The sequence below is a fragment of the Nicotiana sylvestris genome, chromosome 3 (assembly GCF_000393655.2).
Source record: "Nicotiana sylvestris chromosome 3, ASM39365v2, whole genome shotgun sequence".
NCBI classification, from domain to species: domain Eukaryota; kingdom Viridiplantae; phylum Streptophyta; class Magnoliopsida; order Solanales; family Solanaceae; genus Nicotiana; species Nicotiana sylvestris.
In genome coordinates, this window is record NC_091059.1 from 218,236,706 (window position 1) to 218,262,223 (window position 25,518).

The 25,518-nt window shown below is 40.5% G+C and overlaps 1 pseudogene; it reads right to left on the bottom strand.

The window, feature by feature from the left end:
- Positions 1-23,775: 23,775 nt before the first annotated feature.
- LOC138888856 (U6atac minor spliceosomal RNA) lies at positions 23,776-23,910 on the bottom strand (annotated as a pseudogene).
- Between the last annotated feature and the right edge of the window lie 1,608 nt (positions 23,911-25,518).

Consider the following 25,518-nt stretch of genomic DNA (forward strand, 5'->3'; position numbering starts at 1 on the left):
TTGATTCTCGCATTATTGTTCAGTTTTCTTTAAATCTAAGTCTTCCGCGTATATATTTAATTCCGTTGCTTTCATGCTATCACTAATAATTGTTAAAAGAAGTAATTGTTAATGAAGTAAGAAATTAAGGATTGGCTTGCCTAGCTCTCATTAGTAGGAGCCGTCACGACTCCCAAGGGTGAAAAATTCGGGTCGTGACAAGTTGGTATCAGAGCTCTAGGTTACATAGGTCTCACAACTCACGGACAAGCTCAGTAGAGTCTAAGGGATCGGTACAGAGACGTCTGTATTTATCCCCTAGAGGCTACCGAGTTAGGAAGACTTCACTTTTGTTCTTTCTTGTCGTGCGGTTCAGTTTCCCCAATACTGATTGAATTTCTACTCCGTTCTTTCGTAGATGGTGAGAACACGCGCTTCCTCATCTACCGCTCAACAGCCCGAGCCCCCGGCAGCAGCTTCCACTAGGGGCAGAGGGTGAGGCCGAGGCTGTACTAGAGGCTGAGGTAGAGGCAGAGCTTAGCCCCGAACAGCAGCACCAGCGACGGAGCCTCAGGTTGATTTTGAGGAGGAGGTTCCGGCCCCAGCTGTTCCGGTGGGCCCAGCTCAGGTTCCAGAGGGGTTCATTGCCACTCCAGTTCTTCAGGATGCTCTGGTCCGATTGGTAGGCCTCATGGAGAGTGTCACCCGAGCGGGTTTTCTTCCAGTAGCACCAGCCACTTCTCAGGCTGGAGGAGGGGCTCAGACTCCTGCTACACGCACTCCGGAGCAGGTAGCTCCCCAGACTCAGACTCTAGCGGTTCAGCCTGTTGGAGTAGATCAGCCGGGTGTCATACCTCAGACCGGCGATGGAGAGGCTATGTCCGCCGATGCTTTGTGGAGACTGGACAGATTCACAAGCTCTTCACTTCTACTTTTAGCGGAGCATCTACTGAGGATCCCCAAGATTATCTAGACAGCTGCCACGAGGTTCTCAGAAACATGGGTATTGTTGAGACCAATGGGGTTGATTTTGCTACATTTCGCTTGTCTGGATCTGCCAAGACTTGGTGGAGGGATTATTGCTTAACGAGACCAGTCGGATCACCATCTTTGACTTGGGAGCAGTTTACGGTATTGTTTCTGGAGAAGTTTCTCCCCGTTACTCAGAGAGAGGCCTATTAGAGGTAGTTTGAGCGCCTACAGCAGGGTTCCATGACTGTTACCCAGTATGAGACCAGGTTCATCGATCTAGCTCGCCATGCTCTTATCATACTTCCCATCGAGAGAGAGAGGGTGAGAAGGTTTATTGATGGTCTTGTTCAGCCGATTCGCCTTCAGATGGCCAAGGAGGCCGGAAGCGAGATCACATTTCAGGAGGCGACCAATATGGCCCGCAGAGTTGAGATGGTTCTATCACAGGGAGGTGGTCATGGGTCGGATAAGAGGCCCCGTCATTCAGGAAGATTCAGTGGTACCTCGTCTGGAGGTAGAGATTCATATGGTAGAGGCCATCCTTCTAGGCCTTTCCAGTCAGCTCTTCAGGTCTCCCATGGTACTTCAGGCGGTCGTGGTTCTCAGATGCACTATACTGATCAACAACCTTATAGTGCACCATCATCACCTATCAGTGCACCGCCGCTTCGGAGTTTCCAGGGTCGTCAGCCCCAGCAGCAGAGGGCTTGTTTTACTTGTGGCGACATGAGGCACATTGATAGGTATTGCCCTCGAGCCTCGAGCAGTTCTTCGCATCAGGGTTCTCGTGCCATGGTATCAGCACTAGAGGTTCCACAACCTGCCCAGCCAGCTAGAGGCGGGGGCAGAGGTGCTAGAGGTGGAGCTCAGGCCGCCAGAGGTGGAGGCCAACCAGCAGCAGGCCGTCCCAGAGAGGTAGTTCAAGGTGGTGGGGCCCAGCCCCGATGTTATGCACTTCCAGCCAGGCCCGAGGCTGAGTCTTCAGATGCAGTCATTACAGGTACTATACTGGTTTGTGATAGAGATGCTTCAGTGCTATTTGATCCAGGGTCTACGTATTCGTATATGTCATTTTATTTTGCACCGTACCTGGTCATGCCTAGTGATTCGTTGAGTGTTCCTGTTTATGTGTCAACACCGGTGGGTGATTCTATTATGGTCGACCAAGTTCATCGTTCTTGTATCGTAGTGTTTGGGGGTCTTGAGACCCGTGTTGATTTGTTGCTTTTAGACATGGTCGACTTCGATGTTATATTGGGGATGGATTGGTTATCCCCGTACCATGCTATCTTGGACAAGACCGTGACCTTAGCCTTACCGAATTTACCCCGTTTAGAGTGGAGAGGGACTTCTGGTCATTGTACCCACAATATTAGCTCATATGTGAAGGCTCGGCATATGGTCGAGAAGGGATGTTTGGTCTATTTGGCGTATGTTCGCGATTCTAGCGTGGAGGTCCCTTCTATTGATTTTGTGCCCGTTGTTCAGGAGTTTCCTGAGGTTTTCCCTTCAGACCTGCTGGGTATGCCGCCCGACAGGGTTATCGACTTTTGTATTGATTTGGCTCCGTGCACTCAGCCCATTTATATCCTACCATATCGTATGGCCCCGCCGGAGTTGAAAGAGTTAAAGGAATATCTGCAGGATTTGCTTGAGAAAGGTTTCATTAGACCCAGTGTTTCGCCTTGGGGTGCGCCGGTGTTGTTTGTTAAGAAAAAGGACGGTTCGATGAGAATGTGCATTGATTACCGACAATTGAACAAGGTTACAATTAAGAATAAGTATCCACTGCCGAGGATTGATGATTTGTTCGATCAGCTTCAGGGTGCCAATGTATTCTCAAAGATTGACTTGAGATCTGGCTACCATCAGTTGAGGATTAGGGCATCCGATGTTCCTAAGACAACATTCCGCACTCGGTATGGGCATTATGAGTTCTTGGTTATGTCATTTGGGTTGACCAATGCCCCAACAGCCTTTATAGATTTGATGAACCGAGTGTTCAGGCCTTACTTGGACTCGTTCGTGATAGTCTTCATTGATGATATTTTGATATATTCCCACAGCCGGGAGGAGCACGAGCAGCATCTTAGAGTAGTTCTTCAGACCATGAGGGATAGTTAGTTATATGCTAAATTCTTGAAGTGTGAGTTATGGTTGAGCTCAGTTGCATTTCTGGGTCATGTCGTATCAGCAAAGGGTATTCAGGTTGATCCGAAAAAGATTGAGGCAGTCAAGAACTGGCCTAGACCAACATCAGCCACAGAGATTCGGAGTTTCTTGGGATTGGTAGTCTACTATCGTCGGTTCGTGGAGGGATTCTCATCTATTGCAACCTCGATGACCAGGTTGACCTAGAAAGGTGCCCAGTTCAGATGGTCAGACGAGTGTGAGGCAAGCTTTCAGAGGCTCAAGACAGCTCTGACTACGACACCGGTGTTGGTTTTGCCCACAGGTTCAGGGCCCTATACAATCTATTGTAATGCATGTCGTATTGGACTTGGTGCAGTGTTGATGCAGGATGGCAAGGTCATTGCCTATGCTTTGAGGCAGTTGAAGGTTCATGAGAAGAACTATCCAGTGCATGATTTGGAGTTGGCAGCCATTGTTCACGCATTGAAGATTTGGAGGCACTATCTGTATGGTGTGGCATGTGAGGTGTTCACGGATCATAAGAGTCTTCAGTATTTGTTCAAGCAAAAGGAGTTGAATTTGAGGCAGAGGAGGTGGTTGGAATTGTTGAAAGATTATGACATCACTATCTTATATCACCCAGGAAAGGCCAATGTGGTGGCCGATGCCTTGAGTAGGAAGTCAGCCAGTATGGGCAGTCTTGCTTATATTCCAGTCGGTAAGAGACCGCTTGCTTTCGACGTTCAGGCTTTGACAAATCAGTTTGTGAGTTTGGACATTTCTGAGCCTAGTCGAGTATTAGCTTGCACGGTCGCTCGTTCTTCGTTATTGGAGCGTATCCGTGATCGGCAGTTCGATGATCCCCATTTGTGTGTCTTGAGATACACGATGCAGCGTGGAGGTGCCAAGAAAGTAACCTTAGATGATGATGGTGTATTGAGATTGCAGGGGCGAGTTTGTGTGCCCAATGTTGATGGGATTCGAGAGTTGATCTTAGTAGAGGCCCACAGTTCTCGGTATTCTATTCACCCGGGCGCCGCGAAGATGTATCAGGATCTGAAGCAACACTATTGGTGGCGTAAGATGAAGAAAGACATCGTTGCGCATGTGGCTCGATGTTTGAATTGTCAGCAGGTTAAGTACGAACATCAAAGACCTGGTGATTTATTTCAGAGGATTGAACTTCCCGAGTGGAAGTGGGAGAGGATTACGATGTATTTCGTTACTGGACTTCCGATGACTCGGAAAAAGTTTGATGCAGTTTAGGTCATTGTTGATAGGCTGACCAAGTCAGTGCATTTTGTTCCTGTTGCAGCCACCTATTCGTCCGAGAGGTTAGCCGAGATTTATATCAGGGAGATTGTTCGCCTTCATGGGGTGCCGCTATCTATCATTTCGGATCGGGGTACGCAGTTTACCTCACATTTCTGGAGAGCGGTTCAGCGAGAGTTGTGCACCCAGGTTGAGTTGAGTACAACATTTCATCCCCAGACGGACGGTCAGTCCGAGAGGACTATTCAGGTTCTTAAGGATATGCTCCGAGCCTGCGTCATTGATTTTGGAGGCTCGTGGGACCAGTTTTTGCCTTTAGCAGAGTTCGCCTACAACAACAGCTACTAGTCCAGCATTCAGATGGCTCCATATGAGGCGTTGTATGGTAGGCGATGTCGGTCTCCAGTTGGATGGTTTGAGCCGGGAGAGGCTCGATTATTGGGTACGGATCTGGTTCAGGAGGCCTTTGACAAGGTCAGTATTATTCAGAATAGGCTTCGTACAGCTCAGTCCAGGCAAAAGAGCTATGTAAATCGTAAGGTTAGAGACGTGGCTTTTATGGTTGGAGAGCGAGTATTGCTCCGAGTGTCGCCTATGAAGGGCGTGATAAGATTTGGGAAGAAGGGCAAGCTTAGCCCTAGGTTCATTGGTCCATTTGAGATTATCGATCGAGTGGGAGAGGTGGCCTATAGACTAGCATTGTCGCCGAGTTTATCAGCCGTGCATCCAGTTTTTCATGTGTCCATGCTTCGAAAGTATCACGGCGACCCATCCCACGTATTAGATTTTAGCACTGTCCAGTTGGACAAGGACTTATCTTATGAGGAGGAGCCGATAACTATTCTAGACCGGCAAGTTTGTCGGTTGAGGTCGAAGAGTTTTCCTTCGGTTCGTGTTCAGTGGAGAGGTCAGCCTCCTGAGGCATCGATTTGGGAGCCCGAGTTCGATATGCGGATCCGTTATCCCCATCTTTTCCCCGACTCAGGTACTTCTTTCTTTTGTCCGTTCGAGGACAAACGATTGTTTTAGAGGTGGAGAATGTGACGACCCAAAGGGGTCATCACCTGTTTTCTCACTAGTGTTGTGTCTCCGAGGCCTTGGAAACCTCATTTAGGGTTGTCTCGATTTGCGTGCACAATTCGGGCGCGTAGCCAGAAAGCTTAAATATGAGTTCTGTGTGAAAAAAATGGCGAATTTTGATATTAATATGCATAATATTGACTTCGGTCAACATTTTGGGTAAACGGACCCGGACCTGTGATTCGACGGTCCCTGAGGGTCCGTAGAAAAATATGGGACTTGGGTGTATGCCCGGAATCAAATTCCGAGGTCCCAAGCCCGAGAAATGAATTTTTGTGTGAAATTGTTTTCTGAAATTAATAAAGGAAAATAAAGAAGAAAATTGATCAGAAAACTGTGGTATCGGGCTCGTATTTTGGTTCCGACGCCCGGTACGAGTCTTAAATATGTTTTAAGCACTATCTGTAAAGTTGGGCTAAAAACGGACGTCATATGACGTGTTTCAGACTTAAAATGGGGAATTTGAGTTTTATGAAAGTTGAAAGAAAATTATGTGTTTTGAGGCTTGATCCTATGTATATGATGTTATTTTGGCGATTTGATCACACGAGTAAGTCCGTAAGATGTTTTTAAGGTTGTATGCATGTTTGGTTTGGAGCCCCGAGGGCTCGGGTGAATTTCGAGTGAGTTCCGGGGTGCCTTAGGCTTAAAAGATCTAATGTTGTAGGTTCAGGAAATAGTGCAGGTCTCTGAACCCTCTGGCGCGGTCCGCGTGAAGACGCGTGCGGCCGCGGTCGCCTTTGCGCGGTCCGCGGTGGGTGCTGTGCGGCCGCGGTCAGCCTGGTGCGGTTCGCACTAGGTAGGATCCGCAGGCCTTCAGAGAAATCTGCGCGGCCGCGGTCCTCCTTGCGCGGTCTGCGCGGGGTCTGTCAGAAAGGTATAAATACAGCGTGATTTTCAGTTATTTTCCACTTTTCAAAAACCCAACACATAAGAGGCGATTTTTTCAAACAACTTTTCTTCTTCAAAACGATTGGTAAGTGATTTCTAACTCATTTTCTTCACTTCTTAACATCTTTTAACATGATTTCAACTTCAAATCAAAGATTTTCATGGGGAAAATTGGGTGTTTTGGGTAGAACCTAGGTTTTCTACAAATTGAGAAGTTGGACCTCAATTTGGGGTCCGATTTCAAAACAAATCATATATTTGGATTCGTGGGAGAATGGGTAACCAGGTTTTGGTTCGAACCTCGAGTTTCCACCACGTGGGTCCGGGGGTATTTTTGACCTTTTGGGAAAAAACTTGTAAAATTTATTTTCATGCGCTGGGATTGATTCATTTAGTAATTATTAATGTGATTAAGTAACTTATGACTAGATTCGAGTGGATTGGTGGTGGAATCAATAGGTAAAGCTATAATTGAGACTTGAGTGGTGTTCAAGGCATCGAGGTAAGTGTTCGGTCTAACCCTAGCTTGAGGGATTAGGAGTTGAGTCATATTTGCTACATGCTTCTTGTTGAGTACGACGTATAGGCAAGGTGACGAGTGTCTATACGTTGGTGTCAAGCATGACCGTGGGTCTTAAATTTGAAAGTTGTCGTGTTTTTGAATGACACCTTGTATACTTTAATTAATGATCCTCTATGATTAAGTATTTCCATCAATTGAACTGAGTACTAGCAAAGTGAGATTGGTTATAGCTGATTCTCCCTTGCCGGAAAGTTATTATATTTCATGTTCCCTTGCCGGGATTTCTTGTGATTGTGTGATGAACTAAAATGGGAGCGGGTGGTACGCCTACCACAAGATAATGAAATGGGAGCGGGTGGTACGCCTACCACAAGATAATGAAATGGGAGCGGGTGGTACGCCTACCACAAGATAATGAAATGAGAGCGGGTGGTACGCCTACCACAAGATAATGAAATGGGAGCGGGTGGTAAGCCTACCACAAGATAATGAAATGGGAGCGGGTGGTACGCCTACCACAAGATAATGAAATGGGAGCGGGTGGTACGCCTACAACAAGATATTATGAAATGGGAGCGGGTGGTACGCCTGCCACAAGATATGATGAAATGGGAGCGGGTGGTACGCCTACCACAAGATATGAGAAATAGGATCGAGTTGCACGCCTGCAACAAGATGAAACTGAAAGTGAAAGTTGTCTGTACTTTTCTATATCTGTGTTAGAAATTATATCGTTAGCTTCCTTATTATTACTTGTTATCTTATTTCTGTCAGCTACCCCCGAAGCATGTTCCCCTTCCCCAGCTTTGGCTGCTTATTACTTGTTTACTTTCCGCCATATATTACATAACTGTACAGGTTTATCTGGAGTCTGGTCCTAGCCTCGTCACTACTTCGCCGGGGTTAGGCCAGACACTTACCAACACATGGGGTCGGTTGCGCTGATACTACGCTCTGTGCTGTTTTGCACAGATCCCGGTCTTGGACAACAACAGTAGTGCGGGAGCCAGCCTTCAGTCCAGTGAGACACTGAGGTAGCCTTGCAGGCGTTCGCAGGCCCGACGTCTCCTCTATCTTTTATTTCCATCTGTTATCTCATATAGTCGAGACAAACAATTTATATTTTCTTTCAAACGGTTGTATTTAGTACTCATAGAAGTTCGTGAGTAATGTGACACCAGTTCTTGGGTAGAGGCATATGTTGATTCTCGCATTATTGTTCAGTTTTCTTTAAATCTAAGTCTTCCGCATATATATTAAATTCTGTTGCTTTCATGCTATCACTGATAATTGTTAAAAGAAGTAATTGTTAATGAAGTAAGAAATTAAGGATTGGCTTGCCTATCTCTCATTAGTAGGCGCCGTCACGACTCCCGAAGGTGAAAAATCCGGGTCGTGACATTCAGATTATACATTACTTTGCAGGAACTGATCAATTCGCCTCTGGTTTATTAAATGTCTCGATTGGTTTGTCTTTGCTAGTTTCTTTTTGATGGTCGTCCCAATTTATTTCGCGTTGAAGTGCTCTCTAATCTTCTCGTCTTAAGAATTGTACACATGCTGCATTCATAAGCAACTCTCTTGAGCATTTTATTTGTTTCTTAGGATTACACATGAAATAGGTAAGTTTAAGGTGTTTTTTCTGGTTTCTTGTTGAGTCCTGAAGAGCTGTAGCAGCCTGAAATGGAGTGTATATATTAAAGAGAAGGTTTGAAAGCATGTCAATATATTGGGAAGGTTGGCAGTTTGAGCTCGCAGAAGTCGTGGCCCTGTCACACTTTAGTTTACCTCTATTTGGTTGCTTCTTATTTGTTCAGTTATTGTATTCCTGTTATAGCTGACTAAGGACTCGACATAAAGTAATGTGTTTAACCTCTTTCAAATGTTGCTAGGATATAGGAATTGGAAAAGTCCAACCCGTTAGCAATTAATCACCAACAAGTTTGGGCTTTGATTTGGTCCTTTTTGGCCAAGGCATAAAAGGCTTTACATGTGTGTGTATTTACATATGTATAAGAATTGTACGTCGTTTAGAATGGAATTTTTTCATTTTACATCAGGGAGGAATCTTGATAACAGTCAAGTGGAGCGATAGAGGTGTAAGTCAGTCGTTGAGTTCATAATTTATTTATTCTAGTCGTTGAGCCCACATGAAAATCGTCTTTGAGGGTTGCATGTGTGATTATTTCCCGCGACTTAGTTGTTATTTGTAATTACTAAAATTCGGGGTACATTTCATGTGGCCCGGTTCTAATTCCCAACGAGGTTAAATAGAATCACGGGTGCATTTTATGTAACGTAATTTGCGACGTGTTTTAAATAGCCTTGAAATAATTCCTTAAATAATTTAAAGTGGTTTAAAAAGGAATAAAAATGCACATAGGTTCAAAATGTTCTTTAAATCAGATAATTATGCCAATAATAACAGTTGAGCGACCGTGCTAGAACCACGGAACTCGGAAATGCCTAACACCTTCTCCCGAGTTAACAAAATTCCTTACCCGGATTTCTAGTTCGCGGACTGTTAAACAGAGTCATTCTTTTCCTCGATTTGGGATTTTAAACCGGTGACTTGGGACACCATAAATCTCCCAAGTGGCGACTCTGAATCTTTTAATAAATAATCCCGTTTCCATTATCCTTTAATTGGAAAAAACTTCCTTTATTATGCCCTCTTCCGGGGGTGTAGTAAAAAAAGGAGGTGTGACAACTCTGGCGACTCTGCCGGGGATAAGAACCCAGAACTTTTGGTTCAAGGTTCAGAATTCGAGCTTAGATGAATTGTTATAATTGACTTTATTAATTATCTGATTTTGTTACATGTTTGGGCCTAATGTGCTAAATGTTGCTTTTTACTGCTTTAATATTAGTGAACTGTATATAAATTGTTACGAATCCCTCCTCTCTCTGAGTCTTCTAAATCATGAAGGAGTGTGCACTTCGTGTGACTTCTTTTCTGTTAGAGTCAATTTTCAAATTTTAGAACGAGGTTCGGATAAGTTGCAAAGTCGGCGAAGCTTCTGTATTCCCGGTATGCTGCCCCCCGGCTCGAGTTGTCCGCTCGGGTAAGCCACGTCTAGAACAAATAAACCCAGGTTTTTAAACCTAGAATAACTCAGCCTCATGACGGATCCCTAGTAGGAACGTTTGTTTGCATCATGCGCATTTGATCTTGGGGACTCAACATAGGGGTTGGGTCCGTCTAGGACAGGTGTACCCAAAATAATAGACCATCTTTATGCATCCTATGTGCTACATGTTGCATTCCTTCAAGGGTAAAATGATCATTTGGCGGACCAATGATAGCTGAGGGCAAATGAAAAAAAAAATAAAAAAAAAAGGAAAGGGTGAAGTGTGAAGATAAAGCGAGTAGGGCTCAATTATATTTTCTGTCACATTTTTGTTAAGGAAGAATAGAGCTTAAAAAATTCAAAAGATTTTGCACTTTTTATCATTTAAAAAAAAATCAAAAATCAAAGAAAAAAAAAGGAAAAAGAAAATCCACAAAAAAAGATTGCATGTTTCACCATTTTCAAAGAAAAGACAAAAAAAGCATGTTTTCTCTAAATTAGTTATTTTTCCAAAATTCTCGACCATATCCAATCTGCCCGAACTACGCAAACCTAATTCTCGTTTTTCGGGGCGTGATACATAGGAAACCCACATAGGGTTCGGTATTCCTAGCAAATCTTAGGTTCTTGGCTTTGCGGGGTCTTAGCCAAATTTTGCATTTCTAGCCACCTTTTGGCTAAATAAGTCATTTTACAAAAAATAATCGCAACCATGTCTTGCATGTGTCTAATAGGGAATGTTATTGTCTCATATAGTGTTGGTTTAAGTTTTCTCATACAGTGTGGATTTACTTACCGTAGTTTGAGCATGACAGATACCCCAGGGCCACTGCATTCAGGAGTTGTTTAAGGAGATTTATTTTATATTTTATGTTTTGAGTCTGTTCTTCATTTTATGTCGTCTTTTACTTTCTAATTTTGTACAATAATGTCAAGTCTTTTGTTATTGTATTTTCTGCTTTATATTTGAAAAAGTGTGTTATAAATCAAAAATCGAAAAAAGAAATGTCGCATTTTTTATTTCCGTTAGAAGTTTTCTTTAGAATACTAATTCTAGGAATAAAAAAAAAATCATTTGAGGTGGTTTTTCTTTATTAAATTAATATCTAGAATTCAAAAACAGAAAAATTGCTTTTATATTTTCTTTAGGATACTAGGACTAAAAAATAAAAAAAATGGGATTTTTCTCTTTTGATATCTCTTTAAGAGTTTTCTTTTAAGGTATTAATTTCAAAAATCCAAAAAGATTTTCTTTTGAGGTGTTTCTTTGGGAAATTAGTAAAAAATAAACAAAAAAATGTTTCTTTATTTCATTAGAACTTTAGGATATTGTACATAGAAAAAAATATACTTTATTTTTGTTTATCATTAGAATTTCTTCTTTAGGCAATCAAAATTGAAATCCAAAAATATTTTGTTTTATCTTTTTCATTGCTTGTTTCGAAATCTTGTGTCAGGATATCAAATAAAAATTCGAAATGTTTTTCTTTGGTTTACTGATTGGACTTCATTTCAGAAAAAAGAATCAAAAAATATTTTTCCCTTCTAGGGTTTTTCCTTAATAATTTTCCATAGAGTGTTTGTTTAAAAAAAAAGAAAAAAAATATATGCTCGTTAAGTTTGAGTTTAGGATAGGTTATAGAGCGTTGAGTCTAGAAAATTCAGAAAAAAAGATTTGCTTCTTTTATTCCTATTTTCTCATCAGAGTAGTCATTAAGGTAAAAAGAAAAAAAAGGGAAAAAGAGAACATTAATTTGTTTCTTGATCTTCCAGAACTACGTAAAGATCTGATTCATGCGGGGTCATGATACGTAGGCAACCTACATAGGGTTCGATTGAATCATCATTTTTTTTATTTTATTAAAAGAAAGAAAAAAATAAAAAAAAAGAAAGGAAAAAGAAAAGGAAAAAAAGAGGTGAAATTGTGGGATGTGAGATATGAGAGAAAGAAAGAGTGATGCTTAAAAAAAAAGAGAAATGAAGGAAAATGGGCAAGCCAGCAAGTGCTAGAAAAGCAAAGAAAAGAGAGGTTGAAATGAACAAATTGGGATGATGCCAACTGACCTTTGTACCCTCGAAGTTATTTTAGAACCGATAACTGTGGCTAGGTGCATTGCACATAAAGTGAGATTATCTTATGTTAAATACCCAAACGCTAACGTAATAGCTTTATTTTGTTATATTCATAGCAGAAGGGTGGTTGGTTTGTGGTTTTAAAGTGGTAACTCTTCTCTACAACATAAAGTCAAAAGGCAATGGCAGACAACAACAGAACTGAGTTGATTGATACGGGTGCCCGAAAGCAGTTGGTTGAACAAAATACTGGTTTGGCTGATGAGACAAGGATGTTAAGACAACACATGATGGACATGTATCAGGCCTGGATGAATGGGAAGGCACCACCCCCGCCATCACTTGGCTTCTTAGATGCTACCTTTATCCAAGCTTTTGCACTTCCCAACCACCCCAGTATCTCCATCACTCTTCCTCCAATTACCACTCCCCAAAATTGCCCTCCTGTCATATCCACTACCCCCAACAATAAATACCCACTCAAAGCTTGTGATACCCAATATTATCCCCCAAAGGTCGCCCACAAGGTTCTTGATTCATACAAGAAGAGCCCTCGGGATGAGTTTCATACGGAACATGAGAAAGTCACAGGAAGAGAAGGGCGAGATGGGATACCCAGGAGGCTGAAAAGTATAGAACAGTCCTTAAAGAACAATCGAGGAATGGGAGACTAGGGTAGCATGAATTACAAAGAACTGTCTATGTCCCCTGACGTTCGCCTGACCGCAGGGTTCAAAGTGCCAAAATTTAACTTGTATGATGGGTGTGGAGATCCGGTAGCCCACCTGAGGGTCTATTGCAGTGAAATTAGAAGCGTTGGAGAGAAAGATGACCTATTGATGGCATATTTCAGTAAGAGCCTGACTGGGGCAGCTTTGGACTGGTATACTCGTCAAGATGTTGGTAAATGGCCTACATTGGTGACATGGCTCAAGATTTTGTTCGATACTTTCAATACAAATCAAGCGTTACCCCAGACTGCTCTTCCCTATCTAAAATGGAAAAGAAGCTGGAGGAAAGCTTTAGGGAGTTTGGGCTCAGATGGAGGGAGCAAGCTGCTCGAGTCAGTACCCCGATTGGTGAAGAAGAAATGGTTGAGCTTTTCCTACAAGCCCAGGGGCCCACCTACTTCAGTCATTTGATCCCGGCCTTGGGAAAACATTTCAATGATGTGTTAAAAATGGGGGAGCTAGTAGAATAGGGAATCAAGTCAGGCAAAATCATGAGTTGTTCAAAAGACATTCAGAACATCCCAATAAGCTCGGGTGGAAGAAAGAGAAATAGAAAAGATGATCTGATGGGCTTTCCCGATCAACACTTCCAGCCTCGACATCGTCCCCGTGGATATCCTTGTGCACCATATGATTCTCTCCAATGCCACTTCTCTCTATAGAAACCCCAAAGTCGTACATCACTTTCTCAGTACCCTGTCCACAATGCACCACCATATGCTCCACACCCACGAGGCCCTCAATGGCCCGCACCACGTCCACAAATGTCTTACCCGCCTCCACGAGCCTACTAAAACCCCCCCGGATCAGGTTTCCGGCCCAATCAAGCATTTAAGAATGAGAGGTTACAGAAGAAGAAAACCTTCACTCCATTGGGATAGTCATATGCCAGTCTGTTCCAGAGGCTGATGAAATTAGACATGTTGAAACCGATTCAGATAAAAATGCCAAACCCTCTTCCAAATAAGTTTGATTTTTCTCAAAGGTGCGCATATTGCTCAGATGCCCCGGGGCATGACATAGAGAAGTGTTGGAATCTGAAGAATGTGATTCAGAAGCTTATTGATGCAGGCGACATTATCGTGCAAAATCCAGATGTAGCAGACACCAGCCAGAGTCCATCACCCGTGCATAATGAGACGCATATGGTAGGTATGATTTATTTTGAAAAGGAATGTGAGAATTCTTCTGGTAGCCTCGGAGGCGCACGTGCTTCCAAGTTTTCAGTGCTATCAGAGGTTGATCTTAAGAGCGAGCCGGTAAAAGGAACCCAAAAGCAACTTGTTAAGAACAACGTGATGAAGACTTGTGAAGTTCTTAGTATTGTTGATGCAGAAGTCAATGGCTAAGATGTCGAGTTTGGTGATTGGAAAGAGGCTCTTTCTTGGTTAGTCAGGGAGGAGTTTTGGTGGTTTATTTTGTTGTCATTTCTGTTGTCCGAGTTATTTCAGGGTTGTAATCTGGATATTGGCTTGTGACTTAAACCCTTCTATCCTTTTATTTTGCTTAGTTCCTTTAGTCGTAGCAACTCATTTAGCATTACCTAGTTTTGTTCCAGGTTTGTGACCCCAGCTTTAGTTTGCCTGTTTTATTCAAACCCTTTCACTGTCTGTCTAATGCAAATTACTTTCTGTTATTTCTAGTCATTTTTGTTTAGTTCTCTTTTCTTTTTACAATTCTCTTCCTGTTGGCTCTAGTGACATGACATGCGTAATTCTCAGCCTGATCTTTAGAAGTCAGCTTAGTCAGGAAACAATGAAACAATTTTAAAGATAATGGGGACATTTGAGGGAAATAAGTAAAGGCATTGTGAGATCACTTCAATCCCGAATTGTGTGAAACTGGGGCAGATAGAACATAAAGAAATACTGTTGAAATGCATCATGCCGCATTTTGAAGCCAAAGGCAAGTTTGCCCCAAATTTACAGGGGTCGTTCATGGTACTGAGGTTGTTGTCCAATGGTGCTGGGTAATTGACAAATGTAGAAGTCAAATGTGTGGATATGGTTATCAATTCTGGTGCAATCAAAAGATGTTACATATGTTTTCCTTGGCTTGTTTAATTGTGTTGTTTGTACTTGGCATGTTTTGAAGATTAGAATGACGAAGGCATTTTGTTCTGCTATCTAAACACTTTATCCTTTGCTACCCCTTTTGAACCTTATTTAATTTCTTTCATACCTCTCTTTTGGAATTAGTAGCAACGTTCAGAAACGCAAGCACAAAAGATAAGTAAAGGAAAAAGAGAAAGGAGAAAAGAAAAAAAGAGAGAGAAAAAGAGGAGAAAACAACAACAAAAGAAAAAAAGAAAAGGAAAAAAAACAACAAAAGAAGGAAAAAAAGAAAAAAGAGAAAAGAAAAGAAAAAGAAAAATAGTAACAACAAAAGTAGTCTCATGAACTACGTTCGACCTGATTCCTTTTAAGGATACGTAGGCAGCCTCACGGTTCGGTCCCATCAAAATAAAAATTTAAACGTCCCCAAAAAAATAAACTGGGGCAGAAGTTGCAATTGTTGTAAGAAATCTGATTTCGAAAGTTGTAATTTTGAACCCATTTGAATTATTTTGAACCTTTAATACCCTTTCTTTCTAACCCTATCCAAAAGCCCACGTTACGGTCCAAAGAAAGACCTTCTGATCAGTCTTTGAGAGATGCCAAGTCGAGCAAGTCGAGGTGATTCATGTCAGGGGCAACACTCTAGTTCAAGCAGGAAAATGAAAAATGAGAGAGTCTTATTGGTGAAAACCCTTACGGGCACCGTAAGGCGACGCGAGTTGAGAGAAGTCAAAAATAAGAGAGTCTTACTGGTGAAAACCTTCACGGGCACCGTAAGGCGACTGTAAGTTGAGAGAAAGAACAAAATGAGAGAGGCTTGATGGTGAAAACCATTTAGGCACTACAAGTCGAATAAGGATTGTGAATCAGATTGGATAAGCGGAGTATTGAAGCCCAGTTTCACGGTAAAAAGGTACAATAGGAGCTGAACATCAGATTTGCTTAACAGAATAGGCCGCAGGTACATGTCATGGTCATTAGAGTTGGTATCCACATCCGATAGGTTTCTACTTTGTAGTTTTCTTGTTAGGAATCATCTCTTTCCATTGTCCTCTACTCTGTTCTTATGTCTTGTTTACTTCCTCTTCCTAAGTCTGTTTGGTCAGAAAAAGTGAGAAATGACTTCAAAATTTGCCACCAGCTTTCCAATTGCACAAATGGGATCTGTTTAACACGTCAAAGCATCATAAGTCAGGGAAGAACAACAAGTACACTGAGTTGGCAACAATCAACATGCTTTGGGATCTTTGTGAAATACAAAGGCTTGGTATATGTATCAATTCATGAACAATGCAATAGATGAAGGGGTAGGGTGAACAAATCAAAGGTATTTCCTGTGATAAGGTTGACAAAAGGGTGGTAAACCAGTAATGAGCAAGACCTTCCAAGCAGAAATCAAAGTTTTCATGGAAAATGAGGGAGCGGTAGACTTCAAGGACCGGACCAGGGGTTTAAGTCAAGAAAGAATAGCATACGCAATAAGGGGGTGACAAGTGTCGTGCTTTAGGATTCATGTGAGACACAAAGGTTGGTAAATGTTAGTTCAGGAGCAATGTAACAGGTAGAAGGTATTGGGTTTGAACGGAGAAGAGGTATTTTCTGTGTTAAGGGAAGTGGTTAGTCAATGAACCAGCAGGGTCTTCAAATGAAAATTAGTTTACATGGCAAGTGAAGGAGCAACAGACCTCAAGGCCAAGACCAGTAGTTTAAGTCAAGAAAGAACAACATACATACGGAGTAGGGGTAATGGACGTGCTTTGGGATTCATATGAGACACAACGGTTGGGTAGATGCCAGTTCACGAGCAATGTAACAAATATAGGATATTGGGTCTGAACAGAGAAAAGGTATTTTCTGTGATAAGGACGACAGAGAAAGAGGTTAGTCTATAAACAAGCAAGGTTTTCGAGTGGAAATCAGTCATCATGGGAAGTGAAGGAGCAATTGCCCTCAAAGTTCAATGCCACAAACCAATCACCATGTTTTAAAACTAACAAGATTTTTCTTTGATTTGAAACAAGGGTAGAAAATTTTGTTTGTTTCGGAGAAACCCTCCGTAAGGAAAGGCAGCACCAAACAGGTATGACCGTAAATTCTCAGGACCCTCCTAGAAAATGGGGCTTAGTTAAATTTCAAAACAGTCATGAATAACATAGTTTAGAATAAAGGAATATAAGTTGGCTTCAAAGTTTGCATGTTTAAGATAGGATTCAATTAGGAGTTTTCAGGACCCTCCTAGAAAATGAGACTTAGTTTAAAATTCAAAATAATCATGAGTAGCAAAATCTGGCATAAATGTACCCCAAAGAAATATAAGTTGGTTTCAAAGTTTCATGCTTGGGATAGGATTTAATTAGGAGTTTTCAGGACCCTCCTGGATAATGGGACCTAGCTTTAAGATTTCCATTTGACCACAAGATGTAGCGTAAATTCTGTTATAGGATAGTATAACTCAGTCATAAAATTGTCATTTTAAAGATAAAACTTGATTTTGATTTTCAGGACCTTCCTGGATAATGGGATGAGTTTTAAGATTCTTTTAGATAACAAGATTCAGCGGAAGTAATACCTGTAGAAGATATAATTTAGATTTAGAACTGTCATTTAACTAGGAGTTGTCAGGACCTCCTTGGATAATAGGACTTAGCTTTCAAATTCTTAATAATAGTGGGTAGAATAATTCATTTTAACACTCACCTATGTGCCTAGCTACCAAACTGGGGCAGATTTTTTTTGTTTTGTCTAATTTTGTTGAAGTCAAGAGCTCGCATAGAGAACAAGGGAATACATTTTAAGTCAGCAGTCATAAGCCCGCCTGGAGAACAAGGGAATACATTTCAAGTATAGCAATCAGGAGCCCGCCTGGAGAACAAGGGAATACATTTCAAGTTCAGCAATCAGGAGCTCGCCTAGAGAACAAGGAAATACATTTCAAGTTCAGCAGTCAGGAGCCCGCCTGGAGAACAAGGGAATACATTTCAAGTTCAACAATCAGGAGCCCGCCTGGAGAACAAAGGAATACATTTCAAGTCAGCAGTTAGAAGTCCGCCTGGAGAACAAGGGAATGCATTTCAAGTACAACAGTCAGGAGCACGTCTGGAGAACAAGGGAATATATTTCAAGTCAGCAGTCAGGAGTCTGCCTGGAGAATAAGGGAATACATTCAAGTTTAGCTGTTAGGAGCCCGCCTGGAGAACAAGGGAGTACAATTCAAGTTTTGGCTTTCAAATTCTTACTGATATTTGGTAACATGATTTAGTTTACAATCACATATGTGCCCAGCCACCAAACTGGGGCAAAAAAATTTCTTTGTTTTGTCTATTTTTGTTGAAGTCAGGAGCCCTTCTGGAGAAAAAGGGAAAACATTCAAGTTTCAACAGTCAGGAGCCCGCCTGGACAACAAAGGAATACATTTCAAATGCAGCAGTCAGGAGCCCGCATGGAGAACAAGAGAATACATTTCAAGTCAGCAGTCAGGAGCCCGCCTGGAGAACAAGGGAATACATTTCAAGTCAGCAGTCAGGAGCCCGCCTGGAGAACAAGGGAATACATTCAAGTTTAGCAGTCAAGAGCCCGCCTGGAGAACAAGGGAGTACAATTCAGGTTTAGCCTTCAAGTTTTTATTGAAATTTGGTAACAGGATTTAGTTCACAATCACATATGTGCCCGGCTACCAAACTGGGGTAGGAAATTTTCTTTGCCTTGTCTATTTTTGTTGAAGTCAGGAGCCCGCCTGGAGAACAAGAGAATACATTCAAGTTTCAGCAACCAGGAGCCCGCCTGGAGAACAAGGGAATACATTTCAAGTTTCAGCAGTCAAGAGCCCGCCTGGAAAATAAGGGAATACATTCAAGTTTTGGCAGTCAGGCATCCACCTGAAGAAAGGGAAAACATCTCAGACTACAATTCAAAGTGGCAACAAAGAGACTTCACCGGGAGAATACAAGTCGACAAGGCAACAAGAACCACAAGAGCAAGTTTGAAGATATGGATAGGATTTTTGTAGTGCATAAATCATAGCCTAGTCTAGCTTCTTTTTATTTTTGATATGGTGTAATAAGGGGGTTCAGTAAGCAGTAGCAACAACAACAACAACAATAATCAAATCACAGCTTCATGGTAGTCCCAGCTACCAAAACTTTTCGAACTACACTGACTTGATTCCTTTATAGCCAAGGATATGTATGCAACCTCGGAAGCAGGGTGCGGTCAAATCTTTCAAAAATGCTTCACACGGAGTATTCAAACGGGCAAAAATCGCTTGTATACGCTCATTTTATCTTTGCACGAAAACACTTCGTGTTTCCGAGCAAAGAGGGGCAGCTGTGAGCACGTGATTTTTACCCTATATGAATTACTTCCATAAATTCAAAACAAAATAATTTCTTTTAGTGTTTGCAATTTTGTGGATTTTCGTGGCATTTTCTGTTAATTATTTGAATTTGTGTGCGCATGTTTATTTTATTTTAATTAATGGAAAGACACAAAAATATACGGGCATTTGCATTTAGAATTTAATTTGAAATTTTTAAGGTTAATTAGCAAATTAGTCATTTTATAAAAGTTGAAAATAAAAAATAAAAAATAGCTTAATTTGCACTCTTTAATTTTAGCTTTGATTTTAAGTAGTCTTCTTCTAATTTGTTTTAAATTAATTGTAATAATTTTATTTAGGTTTAATTAGTGTTTTCAGGTTAATTAGGTTCTAGGATTTAATTTAGAATTTTATTTAATTTTGAAAAAAAAGAAGATAAGAATTATTTTGAAAAAAGGAAAAAGGAATTGAAAAGTTAGAAAGTTGGGCTGTTTTGTTTTAATTTGTCCAAGCCCAATGTGAATTCCCTCACTCCAGCCCAACTACACCCATTCAGCCCAAATCACCTAGACCCACGCCCAAACCCGCACGCTGACCCGACCCGCTCCTATTACAACACAAAAAACCCTAAGTCTCAAAGACCCCAAAGCTGCACAGGTTACTGCTCATCTTCCCCTTCACCAAAATCGCACAAATTCACCCTAACTCACCCCACGCGCCTTCCCCCTCCCTCCTCTTGCCACATAGGAGTAACGGGCTCTGACAACAACAAGATTCTCTCCCTCACTCGCCCGTTTTCAAGCTATCTCACGTGGATTAGAAGGCTCTAGAAGAAGGGTGTTGGATGAGTGAGAGGCGTCGGATCAATCTCATTCAATCTGAGCCTCACATTCACCACGTGCTCATTTTCAAGAGAGCCTTATCCGCTTTCTTTAAGAGGAAGAAAGAATCCAGAGTTTGGATATATAAGGGACCCTTTTCGGGTAAGGGTGGGGGGATTTTTTTTGGTTTTGGAGAGAATGTCTTGGGGACTATTCAGAGGTTTCATACTTGGTAAAGGATTTGAGAGATAGATCTTCTTTATCGCTCTTCGATTTCTTAAATGATAACAGAGATAAAGACTGAGGTTTTTTTTTTGGATTTGTTATTCCGTTTTCTTCTCTATTAAAAAATGCAATTTTTTTTGAGTTTTTCGTTTGTTCATAGTTTGCTTCAGAAATTAGAAAATTTCAAAAAAAGGGATTCCGTTTTTCTTCTCTGGTTCTTGTTTAAAGCAGTTGATTTAAACGAGCTCGTCGCTGTTGAAGTTGTTGTTCGAGTTCGAAAGCTGATGTTTTCCGTTTCTGGTTTGAGGTCTTGGTTGAGTTCTTTGTTGTGGATTCATCCGATTCATTTTATTTTGATTGTTGTAATTTGCTGAAAGATCAACTGGAAATTTTAACAGGTTCATCTCGTTCTCATATCTTTTATATTAGAGTTGGCATTCTGATGATTCTTTGTCACTAGCGTAAAATTCAAAAATCCGGAGTGACTTTGCTATGTGAAAAACTTGTATGTTTCTATTTTTCACTCTATGACGCTTGATTGTTTTATCCAGCGCAATTGTGTGATGATATATTGTTAGATTAAGTGAGGTCTTCATGATTTGAAATGATATTAGCTCTATCTATGTCTTGTGCTCTTCGGTTTAAAGCTCAACACCACTGTCCGAACATGATCCATGTTAGATCTCTCTGATTCTCGTTGCCTGTAGGTTACGTTTTGTGAATTAGGATCCCGAAATGGTCTCTAAGACTTGGAATTTGATGCCCTGGCTTGGTAGCTTCAGTTGTACCTTTATACCACTGGATCTTCATTAGTTTTCAGTTAGCAAAGAGCAATAGATAAGGTGTGCCTGTGTTAAGATGAGAAGTTCTGGAATATCCATGACTAACTTGATATGTCCAGAGATTTTTTTTAAAAAAAAAACTCTAGCTGAATAGTTTTGCTTTTGCAAATAGCAAATAATCTGTTAAAATCATGTTATACCAATAGCCATGACACTGTGACTCCAAAATAATGTACAAACTCATGGTGAAATTATTTCTAAGCTGGGTAATTCTGCTTCTGTCACTTGGTGATTTGCTCATTGGTTGAAATGTTTGAGCATGAGCATTGGGAAAGATGAGGCGTTCAGATTATACATTAGTTTGCAGGAACTGATCAATTCGCCTATGGTTTATTGAATGCCTCAATTGGTTTGTCTTTGCTAGTTTCTGTTTGATGCTCGTCCCAATTTATTTCGCGTTGAAGTGCTCTTTGATCTTCTCGTCTTAAGAATTGTACACCTGCTGCATTCATAAGCAACTCCCTTGAGTATTTTATTTTTTCCTTAGGATTACACATGAAATAGGTAAGTTTAAGGTGTTTTTTCTGGTTTCTTGTTGAGTCCTGAAGAGCTGTAGCAGCCTGAAATGGAGTGTATATATTAAAGAGAAGGTTTGAAAGCATGTCAATAAATTGGGAAGGCTGGCAATTTGAGCTCGCAGAAGTCGTGGCCCTGTCACACTTTAGTTCACCTCTATTTGGTTGCTTCTTGTTTGTTCAGTTATTGTATTCCTGTTATAGCTGACTAAGGACTCGGCATAAAGTAATGTGTTTAACCTATTTCAAATGTTGCTAGGATATAGGAATTGGAATAGTCCAATCCGTTAGCAATTAATCACCAACAGGTTTGGGCTTTGGTTTTTGTCCTTTTTGGCCAAGGCATAAAAGGCTGTGCATGTGTGTGTATTTACATATGTATAAGAATTGTACGTCGTTTAGAATGGAAAATTTTTATTTTACATCGGGGAGGAATCTTTGATAACAGTCAAGTGGAGCGATAGAGGTGTAAGTCAGTCATTGAGTTCATAATTTATTTATTCTAGTCGTTGAGTCCACATGAAAATCGTCTTTGAGGGTTGCGTGTGTGATAATTTTCCGCGACTTTGTTGTGAGTTGTAATTACTAAAATTCGGGAGTACATTTCATGTGGCCCGGTTCTAATTCCCAACGAGGTTAAATATAACGTATCGTGAATCACGGGTGCATTTCATGTAGCGTGATTTGCGACGTGTTTGAAATAACCTTGAAATAATTCCTTAAATAATTAAAAGTGGTTTAAAAAGGAATAAAAATGCACATAGGTTCAAAATGTTTTTTAAATCAGATAATTATGCCAATAATAACAGTTGAGCGACCGTGCTAGAACCACGAAACTCGGGAATGCCTAACACCTTCTCCCGGGTTAACAAAATTCCTTACCCGGATTTCTAGTTCGCAGACTGTTAAACAGAGTCATTCTTTTCCTCGATACGGGATTTTAAACCAGTGACTTGGGACACCATAAATCTCCCAAGTGGAGACTCTGAATCTTTTAATAAATAATCCTGTTTCGATTGTCCTTTAATTGGAAAAAACACCCTTTATTATGCCCTCTTTCGGGGGTGTAGTGAAAAAAGGAGGTGTGACAACACCGAAGTTGTAGACGTCAGTTTTTTGACTAGCAATACCCGATTGCATGTATTCAGGATCTAAATACCCAGAATTACACAACATATTTTCTTTTAAAGTTTTGTACTTTAGACTTGCTGAAAATAGATGATTGCATAATAAATATGGTATTTGTTGTATGATTTGGATAAAAAAATCACCACCTTTAAAAAGGTGTCTTGTGTTATGTTATGCCTATTTCAGTATAATGGATAAATAACATCTGAATTCCAAAATAGTTGGGTTGACTGTATGATCCAAAATAGTTATGTTATGTCTTAATTCTTTAAAATTAGATTGTTTTTATGTTTACTGTCAGCTCAGCATTGTTGCAACTTTGTCCGAGCTTGAGACGGCTTTGCTTTTTGACATAGGCTGTGTTATGTTTTATCAGAAGAACAAAAGGAAAGATGTAGGCTCTAGGCTGTGTTATGGTGGTTGCTGTATGATTTGGGAAAAAGATTCAGTTATCCTGAAAGGGTATGTTAGTAATGTTTTTGTATGCCTATATCAGGAATCATACTTGAAATATTCTTATCACTATGGCAATTTGTACTTTGAAGAGACCCGGAGAGCTTTACTTTGCTAGATCTTTCATGTTACTAAAGTTCAAGGGTTCAACTAATTTTGGGCTTATGCATGTCTCACACAATTCCTTCCCCGCCTTCCCCAAATTGTCTCAACAAAGAAACCTTTTTATAAAGGCCTCAAAATTATAACTTGATCCTATAGGAACTTAGAGTATGGTTCCTCAATAATATAACAAGAAAAATGAATCTAACTTTAACTATCTGTTGGTGATTATATTTAGGTGACAATAAGGCAAACACACCAAAAAGTAATTGTGTCTTCTGAGGAAATTAGTGACTTTCTGATGATTAATAAGGTTTGAGCTTCATCGAGGATCGTCCTTGACTAGTAAGCAAAGTTTAGATGAAACTAGAGTTCGTATGAGGATCTGCCAAGTAAAATAACTGCTGACTTATTATATCAAATAAAAGTCAAGTTCTGTTGGCATTGGATTTTTAGAGTAGAGCAGTATTACTTGAGATGGTTTGAAAGGAGTTGGGAAATTGACTAGGATATGATTAGTGGATTTTATTAAGGATGAGCAACAACAATCATCGAGATAGTTTGCTATGTTCCAAATATATTCTTTTATTAATAAAAATTGGGGTAAGATCCATCGAAATGGGTAGCCTTAAGCCCTTAACCGGATGTGTGTGGTAACAGGTAAAGCTCGTAGGCTGTTCCTGTCTCTATAGGGGAGATTCCAACCGTCTCTCCTTTCTACGAACACATGTTCCAAATATAATGCTTGAATCTTCTACATTCAATTACTAGAAAATAGCAAGATCATTTTGTTCTAGGAGACATGACAGCATGAAGATTTTGATTCAGGAGTTTGTATGATATGTAATTTTATCCCCTTAGATATGAACTTACATAGCTTGCCTAGCAATGATCGATGGACCTATATGATGCACATTGTTTGTTCGTTGATTCCGTAAGGTGATTTTTCTGCTTATCCCAGGTTCGAAGTTGAAAATTTTGTGTCTCTTGTCCTACACTTATTCACTCGGTTGCACCTCACAAATTGAAAACTCTAAATTGCTCGTTCCTGGTGTCCTCTCTTAGGTAGTTTTCTTTTTCACCTTATGTCATATGGACTTTCCTCTTTTTGGTTCTCAATTAAAGCAAATTTCGTGGACCTATAAGCATACCCTCCTCTTTTTAAACTTTATCCTCATCTGGATGAACATGCTATAGTAAGTTACATCATTCAAGTATTGACTTGTCTCCAGCTATAAACGAGGCAATTTCTCAAAAGTTTGCTTGTTATCATTCCAGAGACAAAATTGGCTCGTCTCCAGTGAAATAAAACAATATCCTTTTTGTTCATTTCAGTGTATGTGCCAAAAGTTTACTCATCTATGTATGTTTATTGTAAAAGCTTCTTCTCCTTTCTTTTTTGGGGGTACATTTATTCAAAAACCTTAGCAGTATTTGCAGCAGTAGCAGACTAGCGTTACAACATGCAAAGTCTCCCTTCGATTGGTGGCAATTGTGCTTTGTAATTTTTGTATAGATCCTAAAGCTTGTCTATAATGTGCTCATATTTTACTTTTGATAGAGTCACTGTGACTTCTATACTTTTGCTTTCTCCAATGACAATAGTTTATTCTTATTTGCGTGGCTACTATGGCAAATTGCTGTTGCGCCAACTTACTTGAGATTATGTGCTTGTGATGACAAATTGGTTTCTCCTAACTCCTAAGAATCAAGAGAACTTCTCCCCGCTTCTGTTTTGATTTTTGTCTTAAATTTTGAATTGCATAATAGTGTGTTTTGCAAGTGGTTTAGTTAGTAGTCACAACTATAGTTGCATAAAGGCAGGGATTAAAGTTATGGCTTCCTAGACATACTCATTTTAAATTCTTCAGCTTTACTATGCAAACCTATCAATATGTTTAAGCTCTAGAATTTATCTGTTTTCCTCGTCCTCGTATAGAAACTTTTGCTTGAGCTAAAGTTAGAGTCCGTCCTCCAGGAATATCCAGGAACCTTTGTCCTGAATATTTTTTTTGTTTCATAGAGAAATTAATTTTATTACCAAAGCAGGAGGTTACAGCTCAAGGAAAAGAAAAAAAAAATAGCACTCTGGACAACCCTAGATGTGCACTACATAAACTCATTGTACCAGGAATACATTCAGCAACATTCCAAGAAGGGTAATACTTCAAACTGTGTAATCTCCTCTCCAGTATCTTGTTCACGCTGCCTCTTACAAATATCTCTTGAATGATCACTCTGATTATTGCATCTGCTTGTCTCCTTTTGTTTTGAAATACCACAATATTTTTTCTTGCCATATGTAGTAGACAGTGGCAGCCAAGGCAATCCTATA